This window comes from Amia ocellicauda, chromosome 2 (genome assembly GCF_036373705.1).
Source record: "Amia ocellicauda isolate fAmiCal2 chromosome 2, fAmiCal2.hap1, whole genome shotgun sequence".
In the NCBI taxonomy this organism is placed as follows: Eukaryota; Metazoa; Chordata; class Actinopteri; order Amiiformes; family Amiidae; genus Amia; species Amia ocellicauda.
This window is the reverse complement of record NC_089851.1, coordinates 47,028,393-47,046,005: the sequence shown is the minus strand read 5'-3', so window position 1 is coordinate 47,046,005 and position 17,613 is coordinate 47,028,393.

Here is a 17,613-nt window from a genome sequence, read left to right as displayed (position 1 = left end):
GTATTTGCAAGTTTACATTACAATTCATCAAACTCTTGAAACCAAGTCAGTTCTGACCTGAAACAACATGAAATGTTGTAAAATTGCATTTGTAAGCATATGTAATGCAGTTGAGCACATCTAACTTTACAGAATGAAGATATTGCAAAACCATCCAAATCAAGCTTCTCTCAGCTTGATATTCTTCCACACCATACATAAGGGCATTCTCTATCATAGGTGAAGAGTTTACATGTGTATTTGCAAGTTTACATTACAATTCATCAACCTCTTGAAACCAAGTCAGTTCTGACCTGAAACAACATGAAATATTGTAAAATTGCATTTGTAAGCATATGTAATGCAGTTGAGCACATCTAACTTTACAGAATGAAGATATTGCACATCCATCAAAAGCAAGCTTCTCTCAGCCTCATATGCTCCCAAAGTATACTAAAGGTAAATCTCAGTCATTGGTGAAGAGTTTACATGTGTATTTCCAAGTAAGCATTACAATTCATCACACTTTTAAAAACAAGTCAGTTCTGACCTGAAACAACATGATATGTTGTAACATTGCATTTGTAAGCATATTTAATCCAATTGGGCAAATGTAACTTCAGAATGAAGATATAGCAAAACCATCCAAATCAAGCATCTCTCAGCCTGATATACGCCCACAATATATTTAAGTGCATTCTCTGTCTTAGGTGAAGAGTTTACATGTGTATTTGCAAGTTAACATTACAATTCATCAAAAGATTGAAACCAAGTCAGTTCTGACCTGAAACAACATGAAATTTTTGTAAAATTGCATTTGTAAGCATATGTAATTGAGCACATCAAACTTTACAGAATGAAGTTATTGCAAAAACATCAAAAGCAACCTTCTCTCAGCCTGATATGCCCCCAAACAACATGAAATGTTGTAAAATTGCATTTGTAAGCATATGTAATGCAGTTGAGCACATCTAACTTTACAGAATGAAGATATTGCAAAACCATCCAAATCAAGCTTCTCTCAGCTTGATATGCTTCCACACCATACATAAGGGCATTCTCTATCATAGGTGAAGAGTTTACATGTGTATTTGCAAGTTTACATTACAATTCATCAAACTCTTGAAACCAAGTCAGTTCTGACCTGAAACAACATGAAATGTTGTAAAATTGCATTTGTAAGCATATGTAATGCAGTTGAGCACATCTAACTTTACAGAATGAAGATATTGCAAAAGCATCCAAATCAAGCTTCTCTCAGCTTGATATGCTTCCACACCATACATAAGGGCATTCTCTATCATAGGTGAAGAGTTTACATGTGTATTTGCAAGTTTACATTACAATTCATCAAACTCTTGAAACCAAGTCAGTTCTGACCTGAAACAACATGAAATGTTGTAAAATTGCATTTGTAAACCATCCAAATCAAGCTTTTCTCAGCTTGATATTCTTCCACACCATACATAAGGGCATTCTCTATCATAGGTGAAGAGTTTACATGTGTATTTGCAAGTTTACATTACAATTCATCAAACTCTTGAAACCAAGTCAGTTCTGACCTGAAACAACATGAAATGTTGTAAAATTGCATTTGTAAGCATATGTAATGCAGTTGAGCACATCTAACTTTACAGAATGAAGATATTGCAAAACCATCCAAATCAAGCTTCTCTCAGCTTGATATGCTTCCACACCATACATAAGGGCATTCTCTATCATAGGTGAAGAGTTTACATGTGTATTTGCAAGTTTACATTACAATTCATCAACCTCTTGAAACCAAGTCAGTTCTGACCTGAAACAACATGAAATGTTGTAAAATTGCATTTTGTAAGCATATGTAATGCAGTTGAGCACATCTAACTTTACAGAATGAAGATATTGCAAAAGCATCCAAATCAAGCTTCTCTCAGCTTGATATGCTTCCACACCATACATAAGGGCATTGTCTATCATAGGTGAAGAGTTTACATGTGTATTTGCAAGTTTACATTACAATTCATCAAACTCTTGAAACCAAGTCAGTTCTGACCTGAAACAACATGAAATGTTGTAAAATTGCATTTGTAAGCATATGTAATGCAGTTGAGCACAACTAACTTTACAGAATGAAGATATTGCAAAAGAATCCAAATCAAGCTTCTCTCAGCTTGATATGCTTCCACACCATACATAAGGGCATTCTCTATCATAGGTGAAGAGTTTACATGTGTATTTGCAAGTTTACATTACAATTCATCAAACTCTTGAAACCAAGTCAGTTCTGACCTGAAACAACATGAAATGTTGTAAAATTGCATTTGTAAGCATATGTAATGCAGTTGGGCACATCTAACTTTACAGAATAAAGATATTGCAAAACCATCCAAATCAAGCTTCTCTCAGCTTGATATGCTTCCACACCATACATAAGGGCATTCTCTATCATAGGTGAAGAGTTTACATGTGTATTTGCAAGTTTACATTACAATTCATCAACCTCTTGAAACCAAGTCAGTTCTGACCTGAAACAACATGAAATGTTGTAAAATTGCATTTGTAAGCATATGTAATGCAGTTGAGCACATCTAACTTTACAGAATGAAGATATTGCAAAACCATCCAAATCAAGCTTCTCTCAGCTTGATATGCTTCCACACCATACATAAGGGCATTCTCTATCATAGGTGAAGAGTTTACATGTGTATTTGCAAGTTTACATTACAATTCATCAAACTCTTGAAACCAAGTCAGTTCTGACCTGAACATGAAATGTTGTAAAATTGCAGTTGTAAACCATCCAAATCAAGCTTCTCTCAGCTTGATATGCTTCCACACCATACATAAGGGCATTCTCTATCATAGGTGAAGAGTTTACATGTGTATTTGCAAGTTTACATTACAATTCATCAAACTCTTGAAACCAAGTCAGTTCTGACCTGAAACAACATGAAATGTTGTAAAATTGCATTTGTAAGCATATGTAATGCAGTTGAGCACATCTAACTTTACAGAATGAAGATATTGCAAAACCATCCAAATCAAGCTTCTCTCAGCTTGATATTCTTCCACACCATACATAAGGGCATTCTCTATCATAGGTGAAGAGTTTACATGTGTATTTGCAAGTTTACATTACAATTCATCAACCTCTTGAAACCAAGTCAGTTCTGACCTGAAACAACATGAAATGTTGTAAAATTGCATTTTGTAAGCATATGTAATGCAGTTGAGCACATCTAACTTTACAGAATGAAGATATTGCAAAAGTATCCAAATCAAGCTTCTCCCAGCTTGATATGCTTCCACACCATACATAAGGGCATTCTCTATCATAGGTGAAGAGTTTTCATGTGTATTTGCAAGTTTACATTACAATTCATCAAACTCTTGAAACCAAGTCAGTTCTGACCTGAAACAACATGAAATGTTGTAAAATTGCATTTGTAAACCATCCAAATCAAGCATCTCTCAGCTTGATATTCTTCCACACCATACATAAGGGCATTCTCTATCATAGGTGAAGAGTTTACATGTGTATTTGCAAGTTTACATTACAATTCATCAAACTCTTGAAACCAAGTCAGTTCTGACCTGAAACAACATGAAATGTTGTAAAATTGCATTTGTAAGCATATGTAATGCAGTTGAGCACATCTAACTTTACAGAATGAAGATATTGCAATAGCATCCAAATCAAGCTTCTCTCAGCTTGATATGCTTCCACACCATACATAAGGGCATTTTCTATCATAGGTGAAGAGTTTACATGTGTATTTGCAAGTTTACATTACAATTCATCAAACTCTTGAAACCAAGTCAGTTCTGACCTGAAACAACATGAAATGTTGTAAAATTGCATTTGTAAGCATATGTAATGCAGTTGAGCACATCTAACTTTACAGAATGAAGATATTGCAAAAGCATCCAAATCAAGCTTCTCTCAGCTTGATATGCTTCCACACCATACATAAGGGCATTCTCTATCATAGGTGATGAGTTTACATGTGTATTTGCAAGTTTACATTACAATTCATCAACCTCTTGAAACCAAGTCAGTTCTGACCTGAAACAACATGAAATGTTGTAAAATTGCATTTTGTAAGCATATGTAATGCAGTTGAGCACATCTAACTTTACAGAATGAAGATATTGCAAAAGCATCCAAATCAAGCTTCTCTCAGCTTGATATGCTTCCACACCATACATAAGGGCATTGTCTATCATAGGTGAAGAGTTTACATGTGTATTTGCAAGTTTACATTACAATTCATCAAACTCTTGAAACCAAGTCAGTTCTGACCTGAAACAACATGAAATGTTGTAAAATTGCATTTGTAAGCAAATGTAATGCAGTTGAGCACAACTAACTTTACAGAATGAAGATATTGCAAAACCATCCAAATCAAGCTTCTCTCAGCTTGATATTCTTCCACACCATACATAAGGGCATTCTCTATCATAGGTGAAGAGTTTACATGTGTATTTGCAAGTTTACATTACAATTCATCAAACTCTTGAAACCAAGTCAGTTCTGACCTGAAACAACATGAAATGTTGTAAAATTGCATTTGTAAGCATATGTAATGCAGTTGAGCACATCTAACTTTACAGAATGAAGATATTGCAAAACCATCCAAATCAAGCTTCTCTCAGCTTGATATGCTTCCACACCATACATAAGGGCATTCTCTATCATAGGTGAAGAGTTTACATGTGTATTTGCAAGTTTACATTACAATTCATCAAACTCTTGAAACCAAGTCAGTTCTGACCTGAAACAACATGAAATGTTGTAAAATTGCATTTGTAAGCATATGTAATGCAGTTGGGCACATCTAACTTTACAGAATAAAGATATTGCAAAACCATCCAAATCAAGCTTCTCTCAGCTTGATATGCTTCCACACCATACATAAGGGCATTCTCTATCATAGGTGAAGAGTTTACATGTGTATTTGCAAGTTTACATTACAATTCATCAACCTCTTGAAACCAAGTCAGTTCTGACCTGAAACAACATGAAATGTTGTAAAATTGCATTTGTAAGCATATGTAATGCAGTTGAGCACATCTAACTTTACAGAATGAAGATATTGCAAAACCATCCAAATCAAGCTTCTCTCAGCTTGATATGCTTCCACACCATACATAAGGGCATTCTCTATCATAGGTGAAGAGTTTACATGTGTATTTGCAAGTTTACATTACAATTCATCAAACTCTTGAAACCAAGTCAGTTCTGACCTGAACATGAAATGTTGTAAAATTGCAGTTGTAAACCATCCAAATCAAGCTTCTCTCTGCTTGATATGCTTCCACACCATACATAAGGTCATTCTCTATCATAGGTGAAGAGTTTACATGTGTATTTGCAAGTTTACATTACAATTCATCAAACTCTTGAAACCAAGTAAATTCTGAGCTGAAACAACATGAAATGTTGTTAAATTGCATTTGTAAGCATATGTAATGCAGTTGAGCACATCTAACTTTACAGAATGAAGATATTGCAAATGCATCCAAATCAAGCATCTCTCAGCTTGATATGCTTCCACACCATACATAAGGGCATTCTCTATCATAGGTGAAGAGTTTACATGTGTATTTGCAAGTTTACATTACAATTCATCAAACTCTTGAAAGCAAGTCAGTTCTGACCTGAAACAACATGAAATGTTGTAAAATTGCATTTGTAAGCATATGTAATGCAGTTGAGCACATCTAACTTTACAGAATGAAGATATTGCAAAACCATCCAAATCAAGCTTCTCTCAGCTTGATATGCTTCCACACCATACATAAGGGCATTCTCTATCATAGGTGAAGAGTTTACATGTGTATTTGCAAGTTTACATTACAATTCATCAACCTCTTGAAACCAAGTCAGTTCTGACCTGAAACAACATGAAATGTTGTAAAATTGCATTTTGTAAGCATATGTAATGCAGTTGAGCACATCTAACTTTACAGAATGAAGATATTGCAAAAGCATCCAAATCAAGCTTCTCTCAGCTTGATATGCTTCCACACCATACATAAGGGCATTCTCTATCATAGGTGAAGAGTTTACATGTGTATTTGCAAGTTTACATTACAATTCATCAAACTCTTGAAACCAAGTCAGTTCTGACCTGAAACAACATGAAATGTTGTAAAATTGCATTTGAAAGCATATGTAATGCAGTTGAGCACATCTAACTTTACAGAATGAAGATATTGCAAAACCATCCAAATCAAGCTTCTCTCAGCTTGATATGCTTCCACACCATACATAAGTGCATTCTCTATCATAGGTGAAGAGTTTACATGTGTATTTGCAAGTTTACATTACAATTCATCAAACTCTTGAAACCAAGTCAGTTCTGAGCTGAAACAACATGAAATGTTGTAAAATTGCATTTGTAAGCATATGTAATGCAGTTGAGCACATCTAACTTTACAGAATGAAGATATTGCAAAACCATCCAAATCAAGCTTCTCTCAGCTTGATATGCTTCCACACCATACATAAGGGCATTCTCTATCATAGGTGAAGAGTTTACATGTGTATTTGCAAGTTTACATTACAATTCATCAAACTTTGAAGCCAAGTCAGTTCTGACCTGAAACAACATGAAATGTTGTAAAATTGCATTTGTAAGCATATGTAATGCAGTTGAGCACAACTAACTTTACAGAATGAAGATATTGCAAAACCATCCAAATCAAGCTTCTCTCAGCTTGATATTCATCCACACCATACATAAGGGCATTCTCTATCATAGGTGAAGAGTTTACATGTGTATTTGCAAGTTTACATTACAATTCATCAAACTCTTGAAACCAAGTCAGTTCTGACCTGAAACAACATGAAATGTTGTAAAATTGCATTTGTAAGCATATGTAATGCAGTTGAGCACATCTAACTTTACAGAATGAAGATATTGCAAAACCATCCAAATCAAGCTTCTCTCAGCTTGATATGCTTCCACACCATACATAAGGGCATTCTCTATCATAGGTGAAGAGTTTACATGTGTATTTGCAAGTTTACATTACAATTCATCAAACTTTGAAGCCAAGTCAGTTCTGACCTGAAACAACATGAAATGTTGTAAAATTGCATTTGTAAGCATATGTAATGCAGTTGAGCACAACTAACTTTACAGAATGAAGATATTGCAAAACCATCCAAATCAAGCTTCTCTCAGCTTGATATTCATCCACACCATACATAAGGGCATTCTCTATCACAGGTGAAGAGTTTACATGTGTATTTGCAAGTTTACATTACAATTCATGAAACTCTTGAAACCAAGTCAGTTCTGACCTGAAACAACATGAAATGTTATAAAATTGCATTTGTAAGCATATGTAATGCAGTTGAGCACATCTAACTTTACAGAATGAAGATATTGCAAAAGCATCCAAATCAAGCTTCTCTCAGCTTGATATGCTTCCACACCATACATAAGGGCATTCTCTATCATAGGTGAAGAGTTTACATGTGTATTTGCAAGTTTACATTACAATTCATCAAACTCTTGAAACCAAGTCAGTTCTGACCTGAAACAACATGAAATGTTGTAAAATTGCATTTGTAAGCATATGTAATGCAGTTGAGCACATCTAACTTTACAGAATGAAGATATTGCAAAAGCATCCAAATCAAGCTTCTCTCAGCTTGATATGCTTCCACACCATACATAAGGGCATTCTCTATCATAGGTGAAGAGTTTACATGTGTATTTGCAAGTTTACATTACAATTCATCATCATCTTGAAACCAAGTCAGTTCTGACCTGAAACAACATGAAATGTTGTAAAATTGCATTTTGTAAGCATATGCAATGCAGTTGAGCACATCTAACTTTACAGAATGAAGATATTGCAAAACCATCCAAATCAAGCTTCTCTCAGCTTGATATGCTTCCACACCATACATAAGGGCATTCTCTATCATAGGTGAAGAGTTTACATGTGTATTTGCAAGTTTACATTACAATTCATCAAACTCTTGAAACCAAGTCAGTTCTGACCTGAAACAACATGAAATGTTGTAAAATTGCATTTGTAAACCATCCAAATCAAGCTTCTCTCAGCTTGATATGCTTCCACACCATACATAAGAGCATTCTCTATCATAGGTGAAGAGTTTACATGTGTATTTGCAAGTTTACATTACAATTCATCAAACTCTTGAAACCAAGTCAGTTCTGACCTGAAACAACATGAAATTTTGTAAAATTGCATTTGTAAGCATATGTAATGCAGTTGAGCACAACTAACTTTACAGAATGAAGATATTGCAAAACCATCCAAATCAAGCTTCTCTCAGCTTGATATTCTTCCACACCATACATAAGGGCATTCTCTATCATAGGTGAAGAGTTTACATGTGTATTTGCAAGTTTACATTACAATTCATCAAACTCTTGAAACCAAGTCAGTTCTGACCTGAAACAACATGAAATGTTGTAAAATTGCATTTGTAAGCATATGTAATGCAGTTGAGCACATCTAACTTTACAGAATGAAGATATTGCAAAACCATCCAAATCAAGCTTCTCTCAGCTTGATATGCTTCCACACCATACATAAGGGCATTCTCTATCATAGGTGAAGAGTTTACATGTGTATTTGCAAGTTTACATTACAATTCATCAAACTCTTGAAACCAAGTCAGTTCTGACCTGAAACAACATGAAATTTTGTAAAATTGCATTTGTAAGCATATGTAATGCAGTTGAGCACATCTAACTTTACAGAATGAAGATATTGCAAAACCATCCAAATCAAGCTTCTCTCAGCTTGATATGCTTCCACACCATACATAAGGGCATTCTCTATCATAGGTGAAGAGTTTACATGTGTATTTGCAAGTTTACATTACAATTCATCAAACTCTTGAAACCAAGTCAGTTCTGACCTGAAACAACATGAAATGTTGTAAAATTGCATTTGTAAACCATCCAAATCAAGCTTCTCTCAGCTTGATATGCTTCCACACCATACATAAGAGCATTCTCTATCATAGGTGAAGAGTTTACATGTGTATTTGCAAGTTTACATTACAATTCATCAAACTCTTGAAACCAAGTCAGTTCTGACCTGAAACAACATGAAATGTTGTAAAATTGCATTTGAAAGCATATGTAATGCAGTTGAGCACATCTAACTTTACAGAATGAAGATATTGCAAAACCATCCAAATCAAGCTTCTCTCAGCTTGATATGCTTCCACACCATACATAAGTGCATTCTCTATCATAGGTGAAGAGTTTACATGTGTATTTGCAAGTTTACATTACAATTCATCAAACTCTTGAAACCAAGTCAGTTCTGAGCTGAAACAACATGAAATGTTGTAAAATTGCATTTGTAAGCATATGTAATGCAGTTGAGCACATCTAACTTTACAGAATGAAGATATTGCAAAAGCATCCAAATCAAGCTTCTCTCAGCTTGATATGCTTCCACACCATACATAAGGGCATTCTCTATCATAGGTGAAGAGTTTACATGTGTATTTGCAAGTTTACATTACAATTCATCAAACTTTGAAGCCAAGTCAGTTCTGACCTGAAACAACATGAAATGTTGTAAAATTGCATTTGTAAGCATATGTAATGCAGTTGAGCACAACTAACTTTACAGAATGAAGATATTGCAAAACCATCCAAATCAAGCTTCTCTCAGCTTGATATTCATCCACACCATACATAAGGGCATTCTCTATCATAGGTGAAGAGTTTACATGTGTATTTGCAAGTTTACATTACAATTCATCAAACTCTTGAAACCAAGTCAGTTCTGACCTGAAACAACATGAAATGTTGTAAAATTGCATTTGTAAGCATATGTAATGCAGTTGAGCACATCTAACTTTACAGAATGAAGATATTGCAAAACCATCCAAATCAAGCTTCTCTCAGCTTGATATGCTTCCACACCATACATAAGGGCATTCTCTATCATAGGTGAAGAGTTTACATGTGTATTTGCAAGTTTACATTACAATTCATCAAACTTTGAAGCCAAGTCAGTTCTGACCTGAAACAACATGAAATGTTGTAAAATTGCATTTGTAAGCATATGTAATGCAGTTGAGCACAACTAACTTTACAGAATGAAGATATTGCAAAACCATCCAAATCAAGCTTCTCTCAGCTTGATATTCATCCACACCATACATAAGGGCATTCTCTATCACAGGTGAAGAGTTTACATGTGTATTTGCAAGTTTACATTACAATTCATGAAACTCTTGAAACCAAGTCAGTTCTGACCTGAAACAACATGAAATGTTATAAAATTGCATTTGTAAGCATATGTAATGCAGTTGAGCACATCTAACTTTACAGAATGAAGATATTGCAAAAGCATCCAAATCAAGCTTCTCTCAGCTTGATATGCTTCCACACCATACATAAGGGCATTCTCTATCATAGGTGAAGAGTTTACATGTGTATTTGCAAGTTTACATTACAATTCATCAAACTCTTGAAACCAAGTCAGTTCTGACCTGAAACAACATGAAATGTTGTAAAATTGCATTTGTAAGCATATGTAATGCAGTTGAGCACATCTAACTTTACAGAATGAAGATATTGCAAAAGCATCCAAATCAAGCTTCTCTCAGCTTGATATGCTTCCACACCATACATAAGGGCATTCTCTATCATAGGTGAAGAGTTTACATGTGTATTTGCAAGTTTACATTACAATTCATCATCATCTTGAAACCAAGTCAGTTCTGACCTGAAACAACATGAAATGTTGTAAAATTGCATTTTGTAAGCATATGCAATGCAGTTGAGCACATCTAACTTTACAGAATGAAGATATTGCAAAACCATCCAAATCAAGCTTCTCTCAGCTTGATATGCTTCCACACCATACATAAGGGCATTCTCTATCATAGGTGAAGAGTTTACATGTGTATTTGCAAGTTTACATTACAATTCATCAAACTCTTGAAACCAAGTCAGTTCTGACCTGAAACAACATGAAATGTTGTAAAATTGCATTTGTAAACCATCCAAATCAAGCTTCTCTCAGCTTGATATGCTTCCACACCATACATAAGAGCATTCTCTATCATAGGTGAAGAGTTTACATGTGTATTTGCAAGTTTACATTACAATTCATCAAACTCTTGAAACCAAGTCAGTTCTGACCTGAAACAACATGAAATTTTGTAAAATTGCATTTGTAAGCATATGTAATGCAGTTGAGCACAACTAACTTTACAGAATGAAGATATTGCAAAACCATCCAAATCAAGCTTCTCTCAGCTTGATATTCTTCCACACCATACATAAGGGCATTCTCTATCATAGGTGAAGAGTTTACATGTGTATTTGCAAGTTTACATTACAATTCATCAAACTCTTGAAACCAAGTCAGTTCTGACCTGAAACAACATGAAATGTTGTAAAATTGCATTTGTAAGCATATGTAATGCAGTTGAGCACATCTAACTTTACAGAATGAAGATATTGCAAAACCATCCAAATCAAGCTTCTCTCAGCTTGATATGCTTCCACACCATACATAAGGGCATTCTCTATCATAGGTGAAGAGTTTACATGTGTATTTGCAAGTTTACATTACAATTCATCAAACTCTTGAAACCAAGTCAGTTCTGACCTGAAACAACATGAAATTTTGTAAAATTGCATTTGTAAGCATATGTAATGCAGTTGAGCACATCTAACTTTACAGAATGAAGATATTGCAAAACCATCCAAATCAAGCTTCTCTCAGCTTGATATGCTTCCACACCATACATAAGGGCATTCTCTATCATAGGTGAAGAGTTTACATGTGTATTTGCAAGTTTACATTACAATTCATCAAACTCTTGAAACCAAGTCAGTTCTGACCTGAAACAACATGAAATGTTGTAAAATTGCATTTGTAAACCATCCAAATCAAGCTTCTCTCAGCTTGATATGCTTCCACACCATACATAAGAGCATTCTCTATCATAGGTGAAGAGTTTACATGTGTATTTGCAAGTTTACATTACAATTCATCAAACTCTTGAAACCAAGTCAGTTCTGACCTGAAACAACATGAAATTTTGTAAAATTGCATTTGTAAGCATATGTAATGCAGTTGAGCACAACTAACTTTACAGAATGAAGATATTGCAAAACCATCCAAATCAAGCTTCTCTCAGCTTGATATTCTTCCACACCATACATAAGGGCATTCTCTATCATAGGTGAAGAGTTTACATGTGTATTTGCAAGTTTACATTACAATTCATCAAACTCTTGAAACCAAGTCAGTTCTGACCTGAAACAACATGAAATGTTGTAAAATTGCATTTGTAAGCATATGTAATGCAGTTGAGCACAACTAACTTTACAGAATGAAGATATTGCAAAACCATCCAAATCAAGCTTCTCTCAGCTTGATATTCATCCACACCATACATAAGGGCATTCTCTATCATAGGTGAAGAGTTTACATGTGTATTTGCAAGTTTACATTACAATTCATGAAACTCTTGAAACCAAGTCAGTTCTGACCTGAAACAACATGAAATGTTGTAAAATTGCATTTGTAAGCATATGTAATGCAGTTGAGCACATCTAACTTTACAGAATGAAGATATTGCAAAAGCATCCAAATCAAGCTTCTCTCAGCTTGATATGCTTCCACACCATACATAAGGGCATTCTCTATCATAGGTGAAGAGTTTACATGTGTATTTGCAAGTTTACATTACAATTCATCATCCTCTTGAAACCAAGTCAGTTCTGACCTGAAACAACATGAAATGTTGTAAAATTGCATTTTGTAAGCATATGCAATGCAGTTGAGCACATCTAACTTTACAGAATGAAGATATTGCAAAAGCATCCAAATCAAGCTTCTCTCAGCTTGATATGCTACCACACCATACATAAGGGCATTCTCTATCATAGGTGAAGAGTTTACATGTGTATTTGCAAGTTTACATTACAATTCATCAAACTCTTGAAACCAAGTCAGTTCTGACCTGAAACAACATGAAATTTTGTAAAATTGCATTTGTAAGCATATGTAATGCAGTTGAGCACATCTAACTTTACAGAATGAAGATATTGCAAAACCATCCAAATCAAGCTTCTCTCAGCTTGATATGCTTCCACACCATACATAAGGGCATTCTCTATCATAGGTGAAGAGTTTACATGTGTATTTGCAAGTTTACATTACAATTCATCAAACTCTTGAAACCAAGTCAGTTCTGACCTGAAACAACATGAAATGTTGTAAAATTGCATTTGTAAACCATCCAAATCAAGCTTCTCTCAGCTTGATATGCTTCCACACCATACATAAGGGCATTCTCTATCATAGGTGAAGAGTTTACATGTGTATTTGCAAGTTTACATTACAATTCATCAACCTCTTGAAACCAAGTCAGTTCTGACCTGAAACAACATGAAATGTTGTAAAATTGCATTTTGTAAGCATATGTAATGCAGTTGAGCACATCTAACTTTACAGAATGAAGATATTGCAAAAGCATCCAAATCAAGCTTCTCTCAGCTTGATATGCTTCCACACCATACATAAGGGCATTCTCTATCATAGGTGAAGAGTTTACATGTGTATTTGCAAGTTTACATTACAATTCATCAAACTCTTGAAACCAAGTCAGTTCTGACCTGAAACAACATGAAATGTTGTAAAATTGCATTTGAAAGCATATGTAATGCAGTTGAGCACATCTAACTTTACAGAATGAAGATATTGCAAAACCATCCAAATCAAGCTTCTCTCAGCTTGATATGCTTCCACACCATACATAAGGGCATTCTCTATCATAGGTGAAGAGTTTACATGTGTATTTGCAAGTTTACATTACAATTCATCAAACTCTTGAAACCAAGTCAGTTCTGAGCTGAAACAACATGAAATGTTGTAAAATTGCATTTGTAAGCATATGTAATGCAGTTGAGCACATCTAACTTTACAGAATGAAGATATTGCAAAACCATCCAAATCAAGCTTCTCTCAGCTTGATATGCTTCCACACCATACATAAGGGCATTTCTATCATAGGTGAAGAGTTTACATGTGTATTTGCAAGTTTACATTACAATTCATCAAACTTTGAAGCCAAGTCAGTTCTGACCTGAAACAACATGAAATGTTGTAAAATTGCATTTGTAAGCATATGTAATGCAGTTGAGCACAACTAACTTTACAGAATGAAGATATTGCAAAACCATCCAAATCAAGCTTCTCTCAGCTTGATATTCATCCACACCATACATAAGGCCATTCTCTATCATAGGTGAAGAGTTTACATGTGTATTTGCAAGTTTACATTACAATTCATCAAACTCTTGAAACCAAGTCAGTTCTGACCTGAAACAACATGAAATTTTGTAAAATTGCATTTGTAAGCATATGTAATGCAGTTGAGCACATCTAACTTTACAGAATGAAGATATTGCAAAACCATCCAAATCAAGCTTCTCTCAGCTTGATATGCTTCCACACCATACATAAGGGCATTCTCTATCATAGGTGAAGAGTTTACATGTGTATTTGCAAGTTTACATTACAATTCATCAAACTCTTGAAACCAAGTCAGTTCTGACCTGAAACAACATGAAATGTTGTAAAATTGCATTTGTAAGCATATGTAATGCAGTTGAGCACATCTAACTTTACAGAATGAAGATATTGCAAAAGCATCCAAATCAAGCTTCTCTCAGATTGATATGCTTCCACACCATACATAAGGGCATTCTCTATCATAGGTGAAGAGTTTACATGTGTATTTGCAAGTTTACATTACAATTCATCATCCTCTTGAAACCAAGTCAGTTCTGACCTGAAACAACATGAAATGTTGTAAAATTGCATTTTGTAAGCATATGCAATGCAGTTGAGCACATCTAACTTTACAGAATGAAGATATTGCAAAAGCATCCAAATCAAGCTTCTCTCAGCTTGATATGCTACCACACCATACATAAGGGCATTCTCTATCATAGGTGAAGAGTTTACATGTGTATTTGCAAGTTTACATTACAATTCATCAAACTCTTGAAACCAAGTCAGTTCTGACCTGAAACAACATGAAATTTTGTAAAATTGCATTTGTAAGCATATGTAATGCAGTTGAGCACATCTAACTTTACAGAATGAAGATATTGCAAAACCATCCAAATCAAGCTTCTCTCAGCTTGATATGCTTCCACACCATACATAAGGGCATTCTCTATCATAGGTGAAGAGTTTACATGTGTATTTGCAAGTTTACATTACAATTCATCAAACTCTTGAAACCAAGTCAGTTCTGACCTGAAACAACATGAAATTTTGTAAAATTGCATTTGTAAGCATATGTAATGCAGTTGAGCACATCTAACTTTACAGAATGAAGATATTGCAAAACCATCCAAATCAAGCTTCTCTCAGCTTGATATGCTTCCACACCATACATAAGGGCATTCTCTATCATAGGTGAAGAGTTTACATGTGTATTTGCAAGTTTACATTACAATTCATCAAACTCTTGAAACCAAGTCAGTTCTGACCTGAAACAACATGAAATGTTGTAAAATTGCATTTGTAAACCATCCAAATCAAGCTTCTCTCAGCTTGATATGCTTCCACACCATACATAAGAGCATTCTCTATCATAGGTGAAGAGTTTACATGTGTATTTGCATGTTTACATTACAATTCATCAAACTCTTGAAACCAAGTCAGTTCTGACCTGAAACAACATGAAATGTTGTAAAATTGCATTTGTAAGCATATGTAATGCAGTTGAGCACAACTAACTTTACAGAATGAAGATATTGCAAAACCATCCAAATCAAGCTTCTCTCAGCTTGATATTCTTCCACACCATACATAAGGGCATTCTCTATCATAGGTGAAGAGTTTACATGTGTATTTGCAAGTTTACATTACAATTCATCAAACTCTTGAAACCAAGTCAGTTCTGACCTGAAACAACATGAAATGTTGTAAAATTGCATTTGTAAGCATATGTAATGCAGTTGAGCACATCTAACTTTACAGAATGAAGATATTGCAAAAGCATCCAAATCAAGCTTCTCTCAGCTTGATATGCTTCCACACCATACATAAGGGCATTCTCTATCATAGGTGAAGAGTTTACATGTGTATTTGCAAGTTTACATTACAATTCATCAAACTCTTGAAACCAAGTCAGTTCTGACCTGAAACAACATGAAATGTTGTAAAATTGCATTTGTAAGCATATGTAATGCAGTTGAGCACATCTAACTTTACAGAATGAAGATATTGCAAAAGCATCCAAATCAAGCTTCTCTCAGCTTGATATGCTTCCACACCATACATAAGGGCATTCTCTATCATAGGTGAAGAGTTTACATGTGTATTTGCAAGTTTACATTACAATTCATCAAACTCTTGAAACCAAGTCAGTTCTGACCTAAAACAACATGAAATGTTGTAAAATTGCATTTGTAAGCATATGTAATGCAGTTGAGCACAACTAACTTTACAGAATGAAGATATTGTAAAACCATCCAAATCAAGCTTCTCTCAGCTTGATATGCTTCCACACCATACATAAGGGCATTCTCTATCATAGGTGAAGAGTTTACATGTGTATTTGCAAGTTTACATTACAATTCATCAAACTCTTGAAACCAAGTCAGTTCTGACCTGAAACAACATGAAATGTTGTAAAATTGCATTTGTAAGCATATGTAATGCAGTTGAGCACATCTAACTTTACAGAATGAAGATATTGCAAAAGCATCCAAATCAAGCTTCTCTCAGCTTGATATGCTTCCACACCATACATAAGGGCATTCTCTATCATAGGTGAAGAGTTTACATGTGTATTTTCAAGTTTACATTACAATTCATCAAACTCTTGAAACCAAGTCAGTTCTGACCTGAAACAACATGAAATGTTGTAAAATTGCATTTGTAAGCATATGTAATGCAGTTGAGCACAACTAACTTTACAGAATGAAGATATTGCAAAACCATCCAAATCAAGCTTCTCTCAGCTTGATATGCTTCCACACCGTACATAAGGGCATTCTCTATCATAGGTGAAGAGTTTACATGTGTATTTGCAAGTTTACATTACAATTCATCAACCTCTTGAAACCAAGTCAGTTCTGACCTGAAACAACATGAAATGTTGTAAAATTGCATTTTGTAAGCATATTTAATGCAGTTGAGCACATCTAACTTTACAGAATGAAGATATTGCAAAAGCATCCAAATCAAGCTTCTCTCAGCTTGATATGCTTCCACACCATACATAAGGGCATTCTCTATCATAGGTGAAGAGTTTACATGTGTATTTGCAAGTTTACATTACAATTCATCAAACTCTTGAAACCAAGTCAGTTCTGACCTGAAACAACATGAAATGTTGTAAAATTGCATTTGTAAACCATCCAAATCAAGCTTCTCTCAGCTTGATATGCTTCCACACCATACATAAGGGCATTCTCTATCATAGGTGAAGAGTTTACATGTGTATTTGCAAGTTTACATTACAATTCATCAAACTCTTGAAACCAAGTCAGTTCTGACCTGAAACAACATGAAATGTTGTAAAATTGCATTTGTAAGCATATGTAATGCAGTTGAGCACAACTAACTTTACAGAATGAAGATATTGCAAAACCA